This window comes from Oncorhynchus masou, chromosome 28 (assembly GCF_036934945.1).
Source record: "Oncorhynchus masou masou isolate Uvic2021 chromosome 28, UVic_Omas_1.1, whole genome shotgun sequence".
Lineage (NCBI taxonomy): Eukaryota > Metazoa > Chordata > Actinopteri > Salmoniformes > Salmonidae > Oncorhynchus > Oncorhynchus masou.
Window position 1 is genome coordinate 12,674,381 of NC_088239.1, and position 19,486 is coordinate 12,693,866.

General features: G+C 45.1%; 1 pseudogene; it reads left to right on the top strand.

The window, feature by feature from the left end:
• The window catches only part of LOC135516944 (contactin-associated protein-like 2), a 173,485-nt pseudogene that overhangs the window by 112,265 nt on the left and 41,734 nt on the right, over window positions 1-19,486 (top strand).

Consider the following 19,486-nt stretch of genomic DNA (forward strand, 5'->3'; position numbering starts at 1 on the left):
ACCAATAAGCATACTAACCATATCCATACTGACTATATCCATACTGACTATATCCATACTGACTATATCCATACTGACTATATCCATACTGACTATATCCATACTGACTATATCCATACTATAACCAATAAGCATACTGACTATATCCATACTGACTATATCCATACTGACTATATCCATACTATGACCATTAAGCATACTAACCATATCCATACTGACTATATCCATACTGACTATATCCATACTGACTATATCCATACTGACTATATCCATACTGACTATATCCATACTGACTATATCCATACTATGACCAATAAGCATACTAACCATATCCATACTGACTATATCCATACTAACCATATCCATACTGACTATATCCATTCTGACTATATCCATACTGACTATATCCATACTGACTATATCCATACTGACTATATCCATACTATAACCAATAAGCATACTAACCATATCCATACTAACTATATCCATACTGACTATATCCATACTGACTATATCCATACTGACTATATCCATACTGACTATATCCATACTATAACCAATAAGCATACTGACTATATCCATACTGACTATATCCATACTGACTATATCCATACTGACTATATCCATACTGACTATATCCATACTATAACCAATAAGCATACTGACTATATCCATACTGACTATATCCATACTGACTATATCCATACTGACTATATCCATACTGACTATATCCATACTGACTATATCCATACTATAACCAATAAGCATACTGACTATATCCATACTGACTATATCCATACTATAACCAATAAGCATACTAACCATATCCATACTAACTATATCCATACTGACTATATCCATACTGACTATATCCATACTGACTATATCCATACTATAACCAATAAGCATACTAACCATATCCATACTGACTATATCCATACTGACTATATCCATACTGACTATATCCATACTGACTATATCCATACTGACTATATCCATACTAACTATATCCATACTGACTATATCCATACTAACTATATCCATACTGACTATATCCATACTGACTATATCCATACTAACTATATCCATACTAACTATATCCATACTGACTATATCCATACTATAACCAATAAGCATACTGACTATATCCATACTATGACCAATAAGCATACTGACTATATCCATACTGACTATATCCATACTGACTATATCCATACTGACTATATCCATACTGACTATATCCATACTAACTATATCCATACTGACTATATCCATACTAACTATATCCATACTAACTATATCCATACTGACTATATCCATACTAACTATATCCATACTAACTATATCCATACTGACTATATCCATACTATAACCAATAACATACTACTGACTATATCCATACTATGACCAATAAGCATACTGACTATATCCATACTGACTATATCCATACTGACTATATCCATACTGACTATATCCATACTGACTATATCCATACTGACTATATCCATACTGACTATATCCATACTATAACCAATAAGCATACTGACTATATCCATACTGACTATATCCATACTGACTATATCCATACTATAACCATTAAGCATACTAACCATATCCATACTAACTATATCCATACTGACTATATCCATACTTTAACCAATAAGCATATTGACTATATCCATACTGACTATATCCATACTATAACCAATAAGCATACTAACCATATCCATACTGACTATATCCATACTGACTATATCCATACTGACTATATCCATACTGACTATATCCATACTGACTATATCCATACTATAACCACTAAGCATACTAACCATATCCATACTGACTATATCCATACTGACTATATCCATACTGACTATATCCATACTGGCTATATCCATACTGACTATATCCATACTAACTATATCCATACTGACTATATCCATACTAACTATATCCATACTGACTATATCCATACTGACTATATCCATACTAACTATATCCATACTAACTATATCCATACTGACTATATCCATACTATAACCAATAAGCATACTAACCATATCCATACTGACTATATCCATACTGAATATATATCCATACTGACTATATCCATACTGACTATATCCATACTGACTATATCCATACTAACTATATCCATACTGACTATATCCATACTAACTATATCCATACTGACTATATCCATACTGACTATATCCATACTAACTGTATCCATACTAACTATATCCATACTGACTATATCCATACTAACTATATCCATACTAACTATATCCATACTGACTATATCCATACTATAACCAATAAGCATACTGACTATATCCATACTATGACCAATAAGCATACTGACTATATCCATACTGACTATATCCATACTAACTATATCCATACTAACTATATCCATACTGACTATATCCATACTATAACCAATAAGCATACTGACTATATCCATACTGACTATATCCATACTGACTATATCCATACTGACTATATCCATACTGACTATATCCATACTGACTATATCCATACTGACTATATCCATACTATGACCAATAAGCATACTGACTATATCCATACTGACTATATCCATACTGACTATATCCATACTGACTATATCCATACTAACTATATCCATACTAACTATATCCATACTGACTATATCCATACTATAACCAATAAGCATACTGACTATATCCATACTGACTATATCCATACTATAACCAATAAGCATACTGACTATATCCATACTGACTATATCCATACTGACTATATCCATACTAACTATATCCATACTAACTATATCCATACTGACTATATCCATACTATGACCAATAAGCATACTGACTATATCCATACTGACTATATCCATACTAACTATATCCATACTGACTATATCCATACTATAACCAATAAGCATACTGACTATATCCATACTGACTATATCCATACTAACTATATCCATACTAACTATATCCATACTGACTATATCCATACTATAACCAATAAGCATACTGACTATATCCATACTGACCATATCCATACTGACTATATCCATACTGACTATATCCATACTAACTATATCCATACTAACTATATCCATACTGACTATATCCATACTATGACCAATAAGCATACTGACTATATCCATACTGACTATATCCATACTGACTATATCCATACTATAACCACTAAGCATACTAACCATATCCATACTAACTATATCCATACTGACTATATCCATACTATGACCAATAAGCATACTAACCATATCCATACTAACTATATCCATACTGACTATATCCATACTGACTATATCCATACTGACTATATCCATACTGACTATATCCATACTATGACCAATAAGCATACTGACTATATCCATACTAACTATATCCATACTGACTATATCCATACTGACTATATCCATACTGACTATATCCATACTGACTATATCCATACTAACTATATCCATACTGACTATATCCATACTGACTATATCCATACTGACTATATCCATACTGACTATATCCATACTAACTATATCCATACTGACTATATCCATACTGACTATATCCATACTGACTATATCCATACTGACTAAGCATACCATACTATATCCATACTAACTATATCCATACTAACTATATCCATACTAACTATATCCATACTGACTATATCCATACTATATCCATACTATGACCAATAAGCATACTAACTATATCCATACTAACTATATCCATACTGACTATATCCATACTATATCCATACTATGACCAATAAGCATACTAACTATATCCATACTAACTATATCCATACTGACTATATCCATACTGACTATATCCATACTGACTATATCCATACTAACTATATCCATACTGACTATATCCATACTGACTATATCCATACTATATCCATACTATGACCAATAAGCATACTAACTATATCCATACTAACTATATCCATACTGACTATATCCATACTATATCCATACTATGACCAATAAGCATACTAACTATATCCATACTAACTATATCCATACTAACTATATTCATACTGACTATATCCATACTAACTATATCCATACTAACTATATCCATACTAACTATATCCATACTATGACCAATAAGCATACTGACTATATCCATACTATGACCAATAAGCATACTAACTATATCCATACTATGACCAATAAGCATACTACAAACTCCATACTCATGTCACAAATAGTGTGGTTAGTATGAGTATTCGAACACAGTTCTGCTCTTACCATGACATAGACTGACCAGGTGAATCCAGGTGAAAGCTATGATCCCTTATTGATGTCACTTGTTAGATCCACTTCAATCAGTGTAGATGAAGGGGAGGAGACGGGTTAAAGGAGGATTTTTAAACCTTGAGACAATTGAGACATTGATTGTGTGTTTGTGTGTCATTCAAAGGGTTAATGGCCAAGACTAAATATTTAAGTGCCTTTAAACAGTAGGTGCCAGGCGCACCGGTTTGAGTCAAGAACTGCAACACTGCTGGGTATTTCACGCTCAACAGTTTCCCGTGTGTGTCAAGAATGGTCCACCACCCAAAGGACATCCAGCCAACTTGACACAACTGTGGGAAGTGTTGGAATCAACATGGGCCAGCATCCCAGTGGAATGCTTTTGAAAACCTTGTTGTCCGTGCCCAAACGAATTGAGGCTGTTCTGAGGGCAACTCAATATTAGGACGGTGTTCATAATGTTTTGTACAGAGTGAAATCCCGAGTGGCGCAGTTGTCTAAGGCACTGCATCTCAGTGCAAGAGGCGTCACTACAGTCCATGGTTTGAATCCAGGCTGTGTCACATCTGGCTGTGATTTGGTGGGTGGCGCACAATTGGCCCAGTGTCATCTGGGTTTGGCTGGGGTAGGCTGTCATTATAACTAACTTGCCTAGTTAAATAAAGGTTAAATAAAAACACACAAAGAGACACAAGAAAGAGAGACTTCGATTGGGATTCTGTGTTTTTATACTAATATCTGTGTGTGTGTGTGTCTCTTCAGAGGGAACCCCCTACACATGGTGGGTGGGTCGGAGCAGTGAGAAACATTTCTACTGGGGAGGATCAGGGCCGGGGATACAGAAGTGTTCCTGTGGTATCGACAGGAACTGTACTGACCCCAAATACGACTGTAACTGTGACGCTGACCACAAACTATGGTGAGTACAGGCATGTGTGTGTGTGTGTGTGTGTGTGTGTGTGTGTGTGTGTGTGTGTGTGTGTGTGTGTGTGTGTGTGTGTGTGTGTGTGTGTGTGTGTGTGTGTGTGTGTGTGTGTGTGTGTGTGTGTGTGTGTGTGTGTGTGTGTGTGTGTGCAGTCACATTTTCATGTGTTTCTGATTCAAATAACATTTTACATGCATTTTCAATATTTGGATAATGCGCTTTTTGTGGCCTCCTTTGAATGCATTTGTGAAAAGAGTGTCTGCTGAATGACTGATTTATTGAATGTAAATTTGACAGAAACAACAGGGTATGTGTTGGGTGTTGAAGCAGTGAGCGATGTCTCCCCTCCAATAATAACACAACGTTGTGTTTCCTCTCTCTCTATATAATTTATTTATTCTTCTCTCGCTCTATCATTTTCTCTCTTCCTCTCCCCCTCTCTCTTCCCATCTCCCTGTCTCTTTTCTCATCTCCCTGTCTCTCTTCCCATCTCCCTGTCTCTTTTCTCATCTCCCTGTCTCTCTTTCCATCTCCCTGTCTCTCTTCCCATCTCCCTGTCTCTCTTCCCATCTCCCTGTCTCTCTTCCCATCTCCCCCTCTCTCTTCCCATCTCCCTGTCTCTCTTCCCATCTCCCTGTCTCTCTTCCCATCTCCCTGTCTCTCTTCCCATCTCACTGTCTCTCTTCCCAACTCCCTGTCTCTCTTCCCATCTCACTGTCTCTCTTCCCATCTCACTGTCTCTCTTCCCATCTCACTGTCTCTCTTCCCATCTCCCTGTCTCTCTTCCCATCTCCCTGTCTCTCTTCCCATCTCACTGTCTCTCTTCCCATCTCACTGTCTCTCTTCCCATCTCACTGTCTCTCTTCCCATCTCCCTGTCTCTCTTCCCATCTCACTGTCTCTCTTCCCATCTCCCTGTCTCTCTTCCCATCTCACTGTCTCTCTTCCCATCTCACTGTCTCTCTTCCCATCTCACTGTCTCTCTTCCCATCTCACTGTCTCTTCCCATCTCACTGTCTCTCTTCCCATCTCCCTGTCTCTCTTCCCATCTCACTGTCTCTCTTCCCATCTCCCTGTCTCTCTTCCCATCTCACTGTCTCTCTTCCCATCTCACTGTCTCTCTTCCCATCTCACTGTCTCTCTTCCCATCTCACTGTCTCTCTTCCCATCTCACTGTCTCTCTTCCCATCTCCCTGTCTCTCTTCCCATCTCACTGTCTCTCTTCCCATCTCCCTGTCTCTCTTCCCATCTCCCTGTCTCTCTTCCCATCTCCCTGTCTCTCTTCCCATCTCCCTGTCTCTCTTCCTTCTCTCTCGGTCTCTTTTTACAGTAACAGATTAGTGTTATTTTGTGTCTCTATTTCTCTATTATCTCTATTTCCCCTCATAATGTTGGGATCATCACATACACACACATCTCTATTTCCCCTCATAATGTTGGGATCATCATACACACACACACACACACACACACACACACACACACACACACACACACACACACACAAACACACACACACACACACACACACACACACACACACACACTTGGCCTCACAGTGAGTGCTCTCATTGTGTCATCAGCATATTAGTCCTCATAAAAGGCGTAGAACATCAAGCAGATAATGAGGATGAATACAGGTTGCTTCAGAAGACAGAGGCAATTCATTTCAAAGTTATTAATGCTTAACCCCTTTTTTTCTCCTCTGTCTCTCTCTCCGTCTTCATTCCACAATCTTTCTTCTCTTTACGCAAGAATCTAGAAAAATACTATCTAGTATTACGATCTGATCACTATCTAACATAGATCTCCTTCATTTCCTCCCCTCCATTCATCTGTTCATTCTTCTCCTCCCCAGGAGAGAGGACAGTGGCCTGTTAGTGTATAAGGACCATCTGCCAGTCAGTCAGGTTGCCGTGGGTGACACCAACCGGCAGGGTTCAGAGGCCAAGCTCACCATCGGGCCACTCCGTTGTCAAGGAGACCGTGAGTTCCGCACCTCAAACTGTTATTAATGGTGAATGATACTTGTGTGTGTGTGTGTGTGTGTGTGTGTGTGTGTGTGTGTGTGTGTGTGTGTGTGTGTGTGTGTGTGTGTGTGTGTGTGTGTGTGTGTGTGTGTGTGTGTGTGTGTGTGTGTGTGTGTGTGTGTGTGTGTGTGTGTGTGTGTGTGTGTGTGTGTGTGTATCCATTTATTGCCCCCGACCTATGGACCAAGTTACACCAGAATTAGATATGGGAGCAGGATAATGAGGATGGAGATGGCCAAGCATTGAGATGTAAAATATATTCATTATGACATATTAAAGATATATTAAACATTTCACATTTGAGTAGCTCCACCTCATATGATTGATACGTTTTATTGGCCGTATAGAGTTATGACTCAGTAAGACTAATGATGATTGGCTGACAGTTAATGGGTTGTCATGGGTAATTGAGTAACGTCTTCGATGGTTGGCTATAGTTTGGAGAACAGAGATGAGCGCTGCAATGGTTGCTAATGAAGTGTGTGTGTGTGTGTTCGTGCGTATATGTGCGTGTGTATGTTTGTGTGAGCAAGTGTGTGTGTGTAAGAGTGAGTGTCATACACACATACGCCCACGTATTCAATATAATATGGGTCTTCTATGATAAAAAATGTCTGGACATTTTTTCAGCTTTTTCTCTTGAGAGTAATATAATTAGAGGACTTTGATAAAAAATAATAGAACATTTTTCTAAATTATACACCTAAAAGGCACTTTTTACACACTTAAAAGGAGAAACGAATGGAAGAATGACAGAAAGAAAGAGAATTATATAACTTCTCTGTCCCTTTTAAACTTCATCATTACCATGTCCACATGATGTAGGACAAAGGATTCGACCCTCAAACAGAGCTGAAAGTGTGTGTGTGTCTGTGTGTGTGTGGCTTCTGGTGCAGTGTGATAAGCTCTCCTCTGTGACAGCACTGGACTCTACCTCTTCCCCAGCACCGCTTCCCATCCCAGAGCAGAGAGGCTTAGAGAGTGAGAGGGGGAAACAGAGAGAGAGAGGGAAACCGAGAGAGAGAGAGAGAGAGAGGGGGGGAACAGAGAGAGGGAAACCAAGAGAGAGAGAGAGAGAGGGGGGGACAGAGAGAGAGAGGGGGGGAACAGAGAAGGGAAACCGAGAGAGAGAGAGGGGGGGAACAGAGAGGGAAACAGAGAGAAACCGAGAGAGAGAGAGAGAGAGAGGGGGGGGGGGAACAGAGAGAGGGAAACCAAGAGAGAGAGAGAGAGAGAGGGGGGGGACAGAGAGAGAGGGGGGGGGGAAACTGAGAGAGAGAGAGAGGGAGGAAACCGAGAGAGAGAGGGGGGGGGGAACAGAGAGAGAGAAACCGAGAGAGAGAGAGGGGGGAACAGAGAGAGAGAGGGGGGAACAGAGAGAGGGAAACCGAGAGAGAGGGGGGGACAGAGAGAGGGAAACCGAGAGAGAGAGAGAGAGAGAGAGAGAGAGAGGGGGGGGGGGGGAAACAGAGAGAGGGAAACCGAGAGAGAGAGGGGGGGGGCAGAGAGAGAGAAGGAAACCGAGAGAGAGAGAGAGAGAGAGAGAGGGGGGGGGGGACAGAGATAGTGGGAATCCGTGAGAGAGAGAGACAGAAACCCGAGAGAGGAGGGAAAGAGAGCGAGATGAAAGCGAGGGGAGCGGGACAGAGAAGGGTGAGGGAGAGAGATTTAATGTTATTCAGGGCACGGCTGGAAGTGACAGATGCATCTGCCACCACACACACATACACACAGTCACAGTCTCGTGTCTCTGTGTGAAGAGACCGGCGTTTTGGAGCTTCACATAGATCTCACTGAACCGATAACATACATGCTCTTTCTCTCTCTTTCTCTCTCACATTATCTGTCCTCTCCTCTTTTCCTTCTTTATCATCTTCCCCCTCGTCCTGCCAAAAATATGCAGAGAGAGAAAGAGAGAGAGTGACAGAGAGAAACGGAGCGAGACAGAGAGAGAGAAAGAGAGAGATTAATTGAAAAGCTGAACCCCGTGCCATGAGCTTTTGTTCGTACAAAGGTCATCTGACATTCTCTGTGTCTCTTTCTCCTCTTCTATCCCTCTGCGTTTCCTCTGCTTTTTCCCAGATAACTACTGGAACGCGGCGTCGTTCACCACGCCCTCCTCCTACCTGCATTTCTCCACCTTCCAGGGAGAGACCAGCGCAGACATCTCCTTCTACTTCAAGACCAGCGCTCCCTACGGGGTGTTCCTGGAAAACCTCGGCAACACTGACTTCATACGCCTCGAACTCAAATGTTAGTTACTGGACCTTTTTCTCTCTTTTGGCCGTCTTTTGTTCCGTGGCTTCTTCTTCTTCCCATGTTTCTCCTTTCGTTGACCTCTCTGTATTTTTGGGAGGACGTTCTCTCTCTCTTTCATCTGTTTTTGTTTCTCCCTTTTCCCTCTACAACCCGCCACCCTTCCTGCACTGTATAAAACATCTGAAGTTTCTGTTCAGACTGTAAAACTTTCCTGAGACAGTTTCCCCTTCGTTCTCTATGTGGCTCTTAAGAGATGATTGACATGTCATATGCTTTATGTGCCTATGCTCTAATGACTCAAATTAAATGTCTAAATGGCCATTCAATCGGATTCAGATTGAGAATGTTAAATTCCTGGGGATCAAATTTAACCACAGTTCTTTTACGACGAGATGGCTATTTAACCAGAGTGGCTGTCAATTTGATGATGGATGACAAATTACATTTCAGCAATTTCAAAGAGCTTTAGGTTTAATGGGGGCAACTAACCTCATCCACCCACCATTTTGTGGCACAGTGTTTAGTAGTAATGTATACCAGCTACCTGGTATCACGTTTTAGGGAAGACCCAGATGCAGTCAGTGTCGAAGTAACAAAAGCTTAGTAATCCAGATCAGAGTCCAAAAGGTATAGAATGGCAGGCAGGCTCAGGGTCAGGGTCAGAGCAGGCAGAATAGTCTAAACTGGGAAAAGTAGAAAACAGGAACTAGAAATAGACTGGAGCAAGGGGGAAAACGCTGGTAGGCTTGACAAACAAAACAAACTGGCAACAGAAAAACAGAGAACACAGGTATAAATACACTGGGGATAATGGGGAAGATTGCGACAACCATAGGGGTGTGGAGACAAAGGCAAGCTAGGTGGGCCCTACCACTAATTTCCTCGGCCTCGATCAGCTCCAGGGTGCCACCGTGTTCTCCAAGCTGGGCCTACGGAACACCTACCACCTTGTGTGGATACGGGAAGGGGACGAGTGGAAGACTGCCTTCAAGATGGCCAGTGGTCACTATGAGTAACTGGTCATGCCATTTGGCCTTAACAATGCACCAGCTGTGGTCCAGGCTCGAGTTAATGATGTTCTCAGTGACATGTTGAACCGGTTTTTCTTTGTCTACCTCGATGACAGTCCTCGTATTCTCCAGCTCCACCCAAGAACACATGCTCCACCTCTGGCAGGTTCACCAATACCTACTGGAGAACCATTTTTTTGTGAAATCAGAGAAGTGCGGATTCTTTTGCTCCACCATCTCCTTCCTGGGCTACATCATCGCTGCAGGGTGTGTACCACTCCCAAGGTTCCGTTCACGTGGTTCCCAGCTGCTGACCGGGCGTTCCGAGGTCTCACCACAGTTCCCATCTTGGTTCATCCTGACCCGTCCCGCCAGTTCGTGGTGGAGGCCAAAACTTTGCCCTGAGCCTTCTTCTCCCAATGCTTCAACGCCACAGAGAGGAACTACGATGTGGGGAATCATGAGCTTCTCACGGTGAAGATGGCGTTGGTGGAGTGGAGGCACTGGCTGGAGGGGGCGGAACATCCGTCCATTGTGTGGACCAACCATAAGAACCTGGAATATCTCCGCACCGCCAAGCTTCTCAATTCCAGGCAAGCTAGGTGGGCCCTGCTTTTCAGTGGCAACAGACAAACAGAGAACACAGGTATAAATACACTGGGGATAATGGGAAAGATGGGTGACACCTGGATTGAGGAAGAGACCAGCATAAAGACGAAAAAGATCAGGGTGTGACATCTTGGCTTCCTAATACTGTATAACACCTACTTCGGACATACGCTTCACACACCTCCTCCACCAGCTGGCATGTCTTTCTCTGTCTCTCCATTTCTCTCTGAAAAGACGTTGTTGAATATTCATGTGTGATTCCGAGTTGTGAATGAGCATTAATTTAGTCGGAGTAGAAATCATTTATTTCTGCCTCTCATCTTTCAGCCGTTCAGCCTCTCATCTTTCAGCCATTCTGCCTCTCATCTTTCAAAGCACTCTCTCAAGGGTGAGGTGTGTGTCCCTGTCCTTTTTTCTTTTGTTAACAGAAGGAGAGATGTTGCGTGGGATGAGATAGAGGGGAGATGTTGCGGGGGATGAGATAGAGAGAGAGAGATGGAGACAGAGAAATGTTGCGGGGGATGAGATAGAGAGAGAGATGGAGACAGAGAAGGAGAGATGTTGCGGGGGATGAGATAGAGAGAGAGATGGAGACAGAGGGGAGATGTTGCGGGGGATGGGATAGAGAGAGAGAGATGGAGACAGAGAAGGAGAGATTGTCAGGACCCGGTTTCGAACCTGGGTCTCCGGAGTGAGAAACAGTCACTTAACCAACTGAGCCACGAATAGACAGCAGAACCCAGAAGATGAGGCAGACACAGCAGTACTTAAGACGGTGTATTTAATAAAGAAAAAAATCCTAAAATACAAAAAATGGCAAATCCAAAAGGTGGTAGGAAAAACACAAAAAGACCTCAAAAGAAACTCACCAAAAATAAACAAAAACAAAAAACAGAATACCACAAGAACGTCACCCGGAATCGACAAGAGCACACAGAACACTAGGGCAGGGTGCTAACATACAAACACAGAGCACAGAACTGAGGGAAACAAAGGGTTTAAATACAATCAGGGAAACGAGACACAGGTGCAAATAATAATGGGGATCAAGGGAAAAACATAGGGACAAAAAGCACAATGGGGGCATCTACTGACCAAAACCCGGAACAACCCTGGCCAAATCCTGACAGAATCCCCCCTAGGAACGGCTCCTGACGTTCCTACCAGCTCTCTCAGGGTGGAGGACCCTGAACTGACGAATGAGGTCAGGGTCCAGGATGTCTTTGGCAGGAACCCAGGAGCGCTCCTCAGGACCGTAGCCTTCCCAGTCCACCAGATACTGCCAGGACCGCTGCACCCGGCGGGAATCCAGTATCCGGTGGACGGTATAAGCCGGCTGGCCTCCAATGACACGAGGCGGAGGGGAGGTCTGTCTGCCGGGACAAGGGGAGAAAAAACAGGTTTTAACAATGACACATGAAATGTGGGATTAATCTTAAGGGATCTGGGTAAGTGTAGGCGATAAGAAACTGGGTTAACTCTCCTGGCAACCTTGAAGGGACCGATGTATTTTTGGACAGCTTGCGAGACTCCACCCGTAGAGGTAAGTCTCTTGTGGAAAGCCAGACTCTCTGGCCGGGGCGCAGGGTAGGCCCGGGACGGCGACGTCTGTTGGCGTGTTGTTGATACCTCTGTGAGGAACGCATCAGATTAAGACGGGTCTTCCTCCACATAAGCCGACAGCGTCTGACGAACCTCAAGGCTGAAGGCACTCTGACTTCTGCCTCCTGGTCCGGGAACAATGGAGGAGCATAGCCAAACTGACACTCGTGCGGGGACATACCAGTGGAGGAGGAGCGCAAGGTGTTGTGCGCGTATTCGGCCCAAACAATAAAGGATGACCATGTGGACGGGTTGTCACGAGTCATACATCGGAGGGTGGTTTCCAGCTCTTGATTCATCCTCTCTGTTTGGCCGTTGGACTCCGGATGGTACCCTGAAGATAGACTGGCAGAAGCCCCCATGAGTTGGCAGAAGGCCTTCCAAAACCTTGAGGCGAACTGGGGACCTCTGTCAGAAACCACATCTTGAGGAATGCCGAAGACTCGGAACACATGATTAATTACCAACTCAGCCGTTTCCTTGGCAGAAGGTAACTTAGTCAGAGGGACGAACCTGGCCGCCTTTGAAAACCTGTCGATTATGACTAGGATAGTAGTATTGCCATGGGATGGAGGAAGTCCAGTAATAAAGTCCAATGAGATATGGGACCAGGGTCTGTGGGGAACAGGTAAAGGGTGAAGGAGTCCTTGAGGGCGGAGGTGAGAAGATTTGCCCTGGCAGCACACGGGGCAGGCATTGACGAAAGTGGCAACGTCTTCTCTTATGGTAGGCCACCAGAACTTACGCTGGATGAACTCCAAGGTGCGACCTACGCCCGGATGACAGGTGAGGCGACAGGAGTGCCCCCACAGAAGGACCTGAGTCCTCACTGCCTTGGGGACAAACAACCGATTGGCAGGGCCTCCTTTAGGGTCCGGTTCGCTAGCTTGAGCACGTCTCACGGTATCCTCAACTTGCCACGAGATCGGAGCCACAATCTTAGCAGCAGGAAGGACAGGCATGTCCGTGTCATCTCGAATGGCAGGAGCGTAGACTCGGGACAGGGCATCCGGTTTGAGATTCTTCGACCCGGGCCGATAGGTGAGGATAAACTGGAATCGATTGAAGAAAAGAGACCATCTAGCTTGTCTAGAGTTCAATCGCTTCGCCTGCTGGATATACTCCAGATTTTTGTGGTCCGTAAGCACTTGAAACGGGTGAGAAGCCCCCTCGAGCCAGTGTCTCCATTCCTTCAATGCCATCTTAACCGCTAGGAGTTCACGATCCCCCACATCGTAGTTCCTCTCAGTCGGGGTAAGCCGGTGTGAGAAGAAAGCGCACAGATGAAGCTTCTTGTCTTCACCCCTCTGAGACAGGACAGCTCCAACACCAACCTCTGATGCGTCTACCTCCACCACAAATGGTTCATCCGTAGTCGGTAGTATCAGGATGGGAGCAGAGAGGACGCGCTGCTTGAGTCCTTGGAAGGCCGTCTCAGCTTCTCTTCCCCACACAAACCTTGCATTGCCACCTTTGGTTAAAGCTGAGAGAGGAGCTGCCACCAAACTGAAGTTCTTGATGAACTTGCGGTAAAAGTTTGTGAAGCCCAGGAAACGCTGAACATCCTTAACGGATTTGGGGGTGGGCCAATCCGCTAACGCCCCTACCTTCCTAGGGTCCATTTGGACTCGACCGGGTTCCACTACAAATCCCAGGAATTGTACTCGGGATGAATGGAATTCACATTTTTCCGGCTTAACGTACAGATGGCTGTCCAGGAGGCGTTTGAGTACTTGTCTGACATGCTTAGTGTGTTCTTGAAGGGAGCTCGAAAAGATGAGGATGTCATCCAAGTAAACGAACACAAATATGTTAAGCATATCCCTAAGCACATCGTTTATGAGCGCTTGGAACACCGCTGGGGCGTTGGTCAGGCCGAAGGGCATCACCAAGTATTCATAGTGACCAGTAGGCGTGTTGAAAGCGGTCTTCCACTCGTCACCAGGTCTGATCCGCACAAGATGGTATGCGTTCCGCAGGTCAAGCTTAGTGAAAACAACTGCTTCCTGGAGCAGCTCGAAGGCTGTGGCCATAAGGGGTAGCGGGTAACGGTTACGGACGGTTATGTCATTGAGTCCCCGGTAGTCGATGCAAGGACGTAATCCACCGTCTTTCTTGGCCACAAAGAAAAACCCTGCTCCCGCCGGGGAGGTGGATGGACGCATGAGGCCTGCTTCCAGAGCGTCCTTGATGTAGGTATCCATAGCAGCTCGTTCGGGTGGAGATAGGGAAAAGATCCGACCCCTGGGGGCAAGTGCCCGGAAACAGGTCGATGGGGCAATCGTAAGGTCTATGGGGTGGTAGCATGGTGGCCCTCTGTTTGCTAAACACCAGTTTGAGGTCATGGTAACACTCGGGAACTCGGGTCAGGTCGATGGATTCTAAAGACTCGGGAGTAGAACTCGGGGAATTCTGGAAAATACAAGTAGCTTGGCACGTAGGACCCCACTGCTTGATAGTGCCCACAGACCAGTCGATGTGAGGGTTATGGCTGTGAAGCCAGGGGTATCCAAGGACGAGAGGGAACTCGGAACAGGAGATCAAATGAAAGTTCATCAATTCCTGGTGTTGTGAAACTGAAAGTCTCAAGGAGGTAGTGACATGAGTGACAAGTCCAGATCCCAAAGGGCTTCCATCCAATGTAGTAACCCTCATGGGGTCACTTAGAGGTTCAGAGGGAACGCTATTCTCCTTCGCCCAGACACCATCCATGAAGTTACCTGCGGCTCCAGAGTCTACCAAGGCTTGAAGGTGAAGCTTGTGGTTGTCCCAGGAGAGGGTGACTGGAATGAGCAGACGGGAGTTGGACGGATGGGAGGAGGTTATGTTTCCCGTTACAGTTCCCCCGGTCTGTACGGGACAGAGCGTTTCCCTGGAGCCCGGGACACGTGGAACGGAAATGGCCCGGTTTGCCGCAATATAGACAGCGTCGCTCCTCATCCGGCGGTCTCTCTCAGCCTGGGAGATGCGTCCAATCTGCATGGGTTCCGGTGGAGCCAGCGATGATAAAGGTGGGGACTCGGAGCTGGGACTGATAGGGGCTAGAGGTCTACGGTTGAGTTCTCTCTCTCTCAGACGCTGGTCAATGCGTGAGGCCAACTTGATCAGGGACTCGAGATTGTCCGGTGGTTCCCGAGTGGCCAGTTCATCTTGGATAGTGTCGGAAAGGCCTTTCAGAAAGCACACCGTGAGCGCCTCGTTGTTCCAGCCACTCGCTGCTGCCACCGTGCGGAACTGGATGGCATAGTCCGTCACGCTGCGCCAACCTTGATGGAGAGTCAGGAGCTGTTTGGCTGAGTCAGAACCACTGCTTGGGCCTTGAAACACTCGTTTGAATTCCTCAGCAAAGGCAGAGTAGCTGGCACAGCAGGAACTATGGGCATCCCACACAGCAGTAGCCCAGGCCAGGGCTTTTTCCGACAGCAGGGTGATGATATATGCGATCTTAGACCGGTCGGTGGGAAACGACGAGGGTTGCAGCTCAAAGGAGAGAGAACATTGAGTGAGAAAGCCTTTACAAGCACTTGGATCACCTGAGAACCGTTGGGGAGGTGGAAGACGAGGTTCAGCCAGGGGGTTAACTGCCATGGGTACGTGAACCTGAGGTACTGGGACGGGAACTGTTGCCGGGGTAAGTCGATCAGATATTTGCTTAATGGAAGTCAGCATCTCCGACAGAAGATGAGAATGTCTAGCCATTAAGGCCTCTTGCTGAACCAGGGCGGCTTCGTGGCGTTGGACAGTCTCCTGGTGGTGGGACAGCGTGGCAAAAAGGTCCTGGGAACTGGCTGCCTCTGGGTTCATTTTTGGCTCTGTGGTTTCTGTCAGGACCCGGTTTCGAACCTGGGTCTCCGGAGTGAGAAACAGTCACTTAACCAACTGAGCCACGAATAGACAGCAGAACCCAGAAGATGAGGCAGACACAGCAGTACTTAAGACGGTGTATTTAATAAAGAAAAAATCCTAAAATACAAAAAATGGCAAATCCAAAAGGTGGTAGGAAAAACACAAAAAGACCTCAAAAGAAACTCACCAAAAATAAACAAAAACAAAAAACAGAATACCACAAGAACGTCACCCAGAATCGACAAGAGCACACAGAACACTAGGGCAGGGTGCTAACATACAAACATAGAGCACAGAACTGAGGGAAACAAAGGGTTTAAATACAATCAGGGGAAACGAGACACAGGTGCAAATAATAATGGGGATCAAGGGAAAAACATAGGGACAAAAAGCACAATGGGGGCATCTACTGACCAAAACCCGGAACAACCCTGGCCAAATCCTGACAGAGATGTTGCGGGGGATGGGATAGAGAGAGAGAGATGGAGACAGAGAAGGAGAGATGTTGCGTGGGATGGGATAGAGAGAGAGAGATGGAGACAGAGAAGGAGAGATGTTGTGTGGGATGGGATAGAGAGAGATGGAGACAGAGAAGGAGATATGTTGCGGGGGATGAGATAGAGAGAGAGATGGAGACAGAGAAGGAGAGATGTTGTGTGGGATGGGATAGAGAGAGAGATGAAGACAGAGAAGGAGAGATGTTGCGGGGGATGGGATAGAGAGAGAGATGAAGACAGAGAAGGAGAGATGTTGCGGGGGATGGGATAGAGAGAGAGAGATGGAGACAGAGAAGGAGAGATGTTGTGTGGGATGGGATAGAGAGAGAGATGAAGACAGAGAAGGAGAGATGTTGCGGGGGATGGGATAGAGAGAGATGGAGACAGAGAAGGAGATATGTTGCGGGGGATTAAATAGAGAGAGAGATGGAGACAGAGGAGAGATGTTGCGGGGGATGGGATAGAGAGAGAGAGATGGAGACAGAGAAGGAGAGATGTTGCGGGGGATGGGATAGAGAGAGATGGAGACAGAGAAGGAGAGATGTTGCGGGGGATGGGATAGAGAGAGAGATGGAAAGATGTTGCGTGGAATGGGATAGAGAGAGAGAGATGGAGACAGAGCAGGAGATATGTTGCGGGGGATGGGATAGAGAGAGAGAGATGAGACAGAGAAGGAGAGATGTTGTGTGGGATGGGATAGAGAGAGAGAGATGGAGACAGCGAAGGAGAGATGTTGCGGGGGATGGGATAGAGAGAGATGGAGACAGAGAAGGAGAGATGTTGCGGGGGATGGGATAGAGAGAGATGGAGACAGAGAAGGAGAGATGTTGCGGGGGATGGGATAGAGAGATGGAGACAGCGAAGGAGAGATGTTGCGGGGGATGGGATAGAGAGAGATGGAGACAGAGAAGGAGAGATGTTGCGGGGGATGGGATAGAGAGAGAGATGGAGACAGAGAAGGAGAGATGTTGCGGGGGATGGGATAGAGAGAGATGGAGACAGAGAAGGAGAGATGTTGCGGGGGATGGGATAGAGAGAGAGAGATGGAGACAGAGAAGGAGAGATGTTCTGGGGGATGGGATACAGAGAGAGATAGAGACAGAGAAGAGGGAGATTTGTTGGAGTTTGTCCAAGTCGTGCTCAGGCCCACAATAGATTAGTTAGTCTGTGTTCACACTGGGGCTCTGTGTTTGACTGTGTTTCACTCAGCTAACAGAGGCTAAACTGACTCTGTTGTTTCTGGAGGGAGAGAAAAAGGAGATTAGCTATAACAGTGGTGATCAGTGTGTGATTGAGAGGGGAGAAGGGAGAGTAACTCACACACATCCTTTAGGTTGTAACATCTGGACTGAACAGGTGGCTAGTGGCATGTTTATACACACATACACACACACACACAAACACACACACACACACACACACACACGCACGCACACACGCACACACAGTCACACACCTCTACCAACACACACACTCCTCTACACACACACAAACTCACACACACAGTTCTCTCTTTCATGTTGTGTGCGTGTGTGTGCGTGCGTGTGTGTGCGTGTGTGTGTGCGCGTGCGTGTGTGTGCGTGCGTGTGTGCGCGTGGGTGTGTGTTTATCAATCTTTTGGTGAATTAGCTTTTGAATTAGCTTTTGGTGAATTAGCCATCAAACACCGAGTGCAATCATATTCACAGTAAAGCTGAAATCTATAAGAGTTAAAAGACTACATAAATAATGAGACATTACTAGATATCGAACTGTAGAATTTCAGCGTGGACAACTGGAAAACAATGACTTATGAGATGAAAAATGTTGACTATTATAAACCAAAGGTACTTTATGCATTGAAATAAATAGATTCAAAGTGGTTAGTCGTTTGTGGACATGGTGCCGATTAACGTTGTCTTCCTCCTCTCAAGCTCCTACTGTTGTCTCGTTCTCCTTTGATGTGGGGAACGGTCCCGTGGAATTGGCCGTCCATTCAGCCACACCCCTCAACGATGACCAATGGCATCGTGTGATGGCGGAGCGGAACGTGAAGGAGGCGGTGCTACAGCTGGATCTGAACTATAGGGAAACTCGTCCCGCCCCTCCACAGGGACACACAAGGCTAGAGCTGTTTAGTCAGCTTTATGTGGGTAAGAGAAAGACACACACCTACACACACACACCAACACACATGCACGCTCACACACCAACAGAAAAATAGTGCAATACTATACTACGTTTTAATTTCATTCAACAGTATTGCCAATATTTTTACTTTACAAAATGAAATAAGTTGGTGATATAGTTTGCGCCAGTAACCAAAAGGTTGCTAGATCAAATTCCCAAGCTGACAAAGTAGACATACATTGTTCTGCCCCTGAACAAGACTGTTAACCCACTGTTCCTAGGCCAGTTAACCCACTGTTCCTAGGCCAGTTA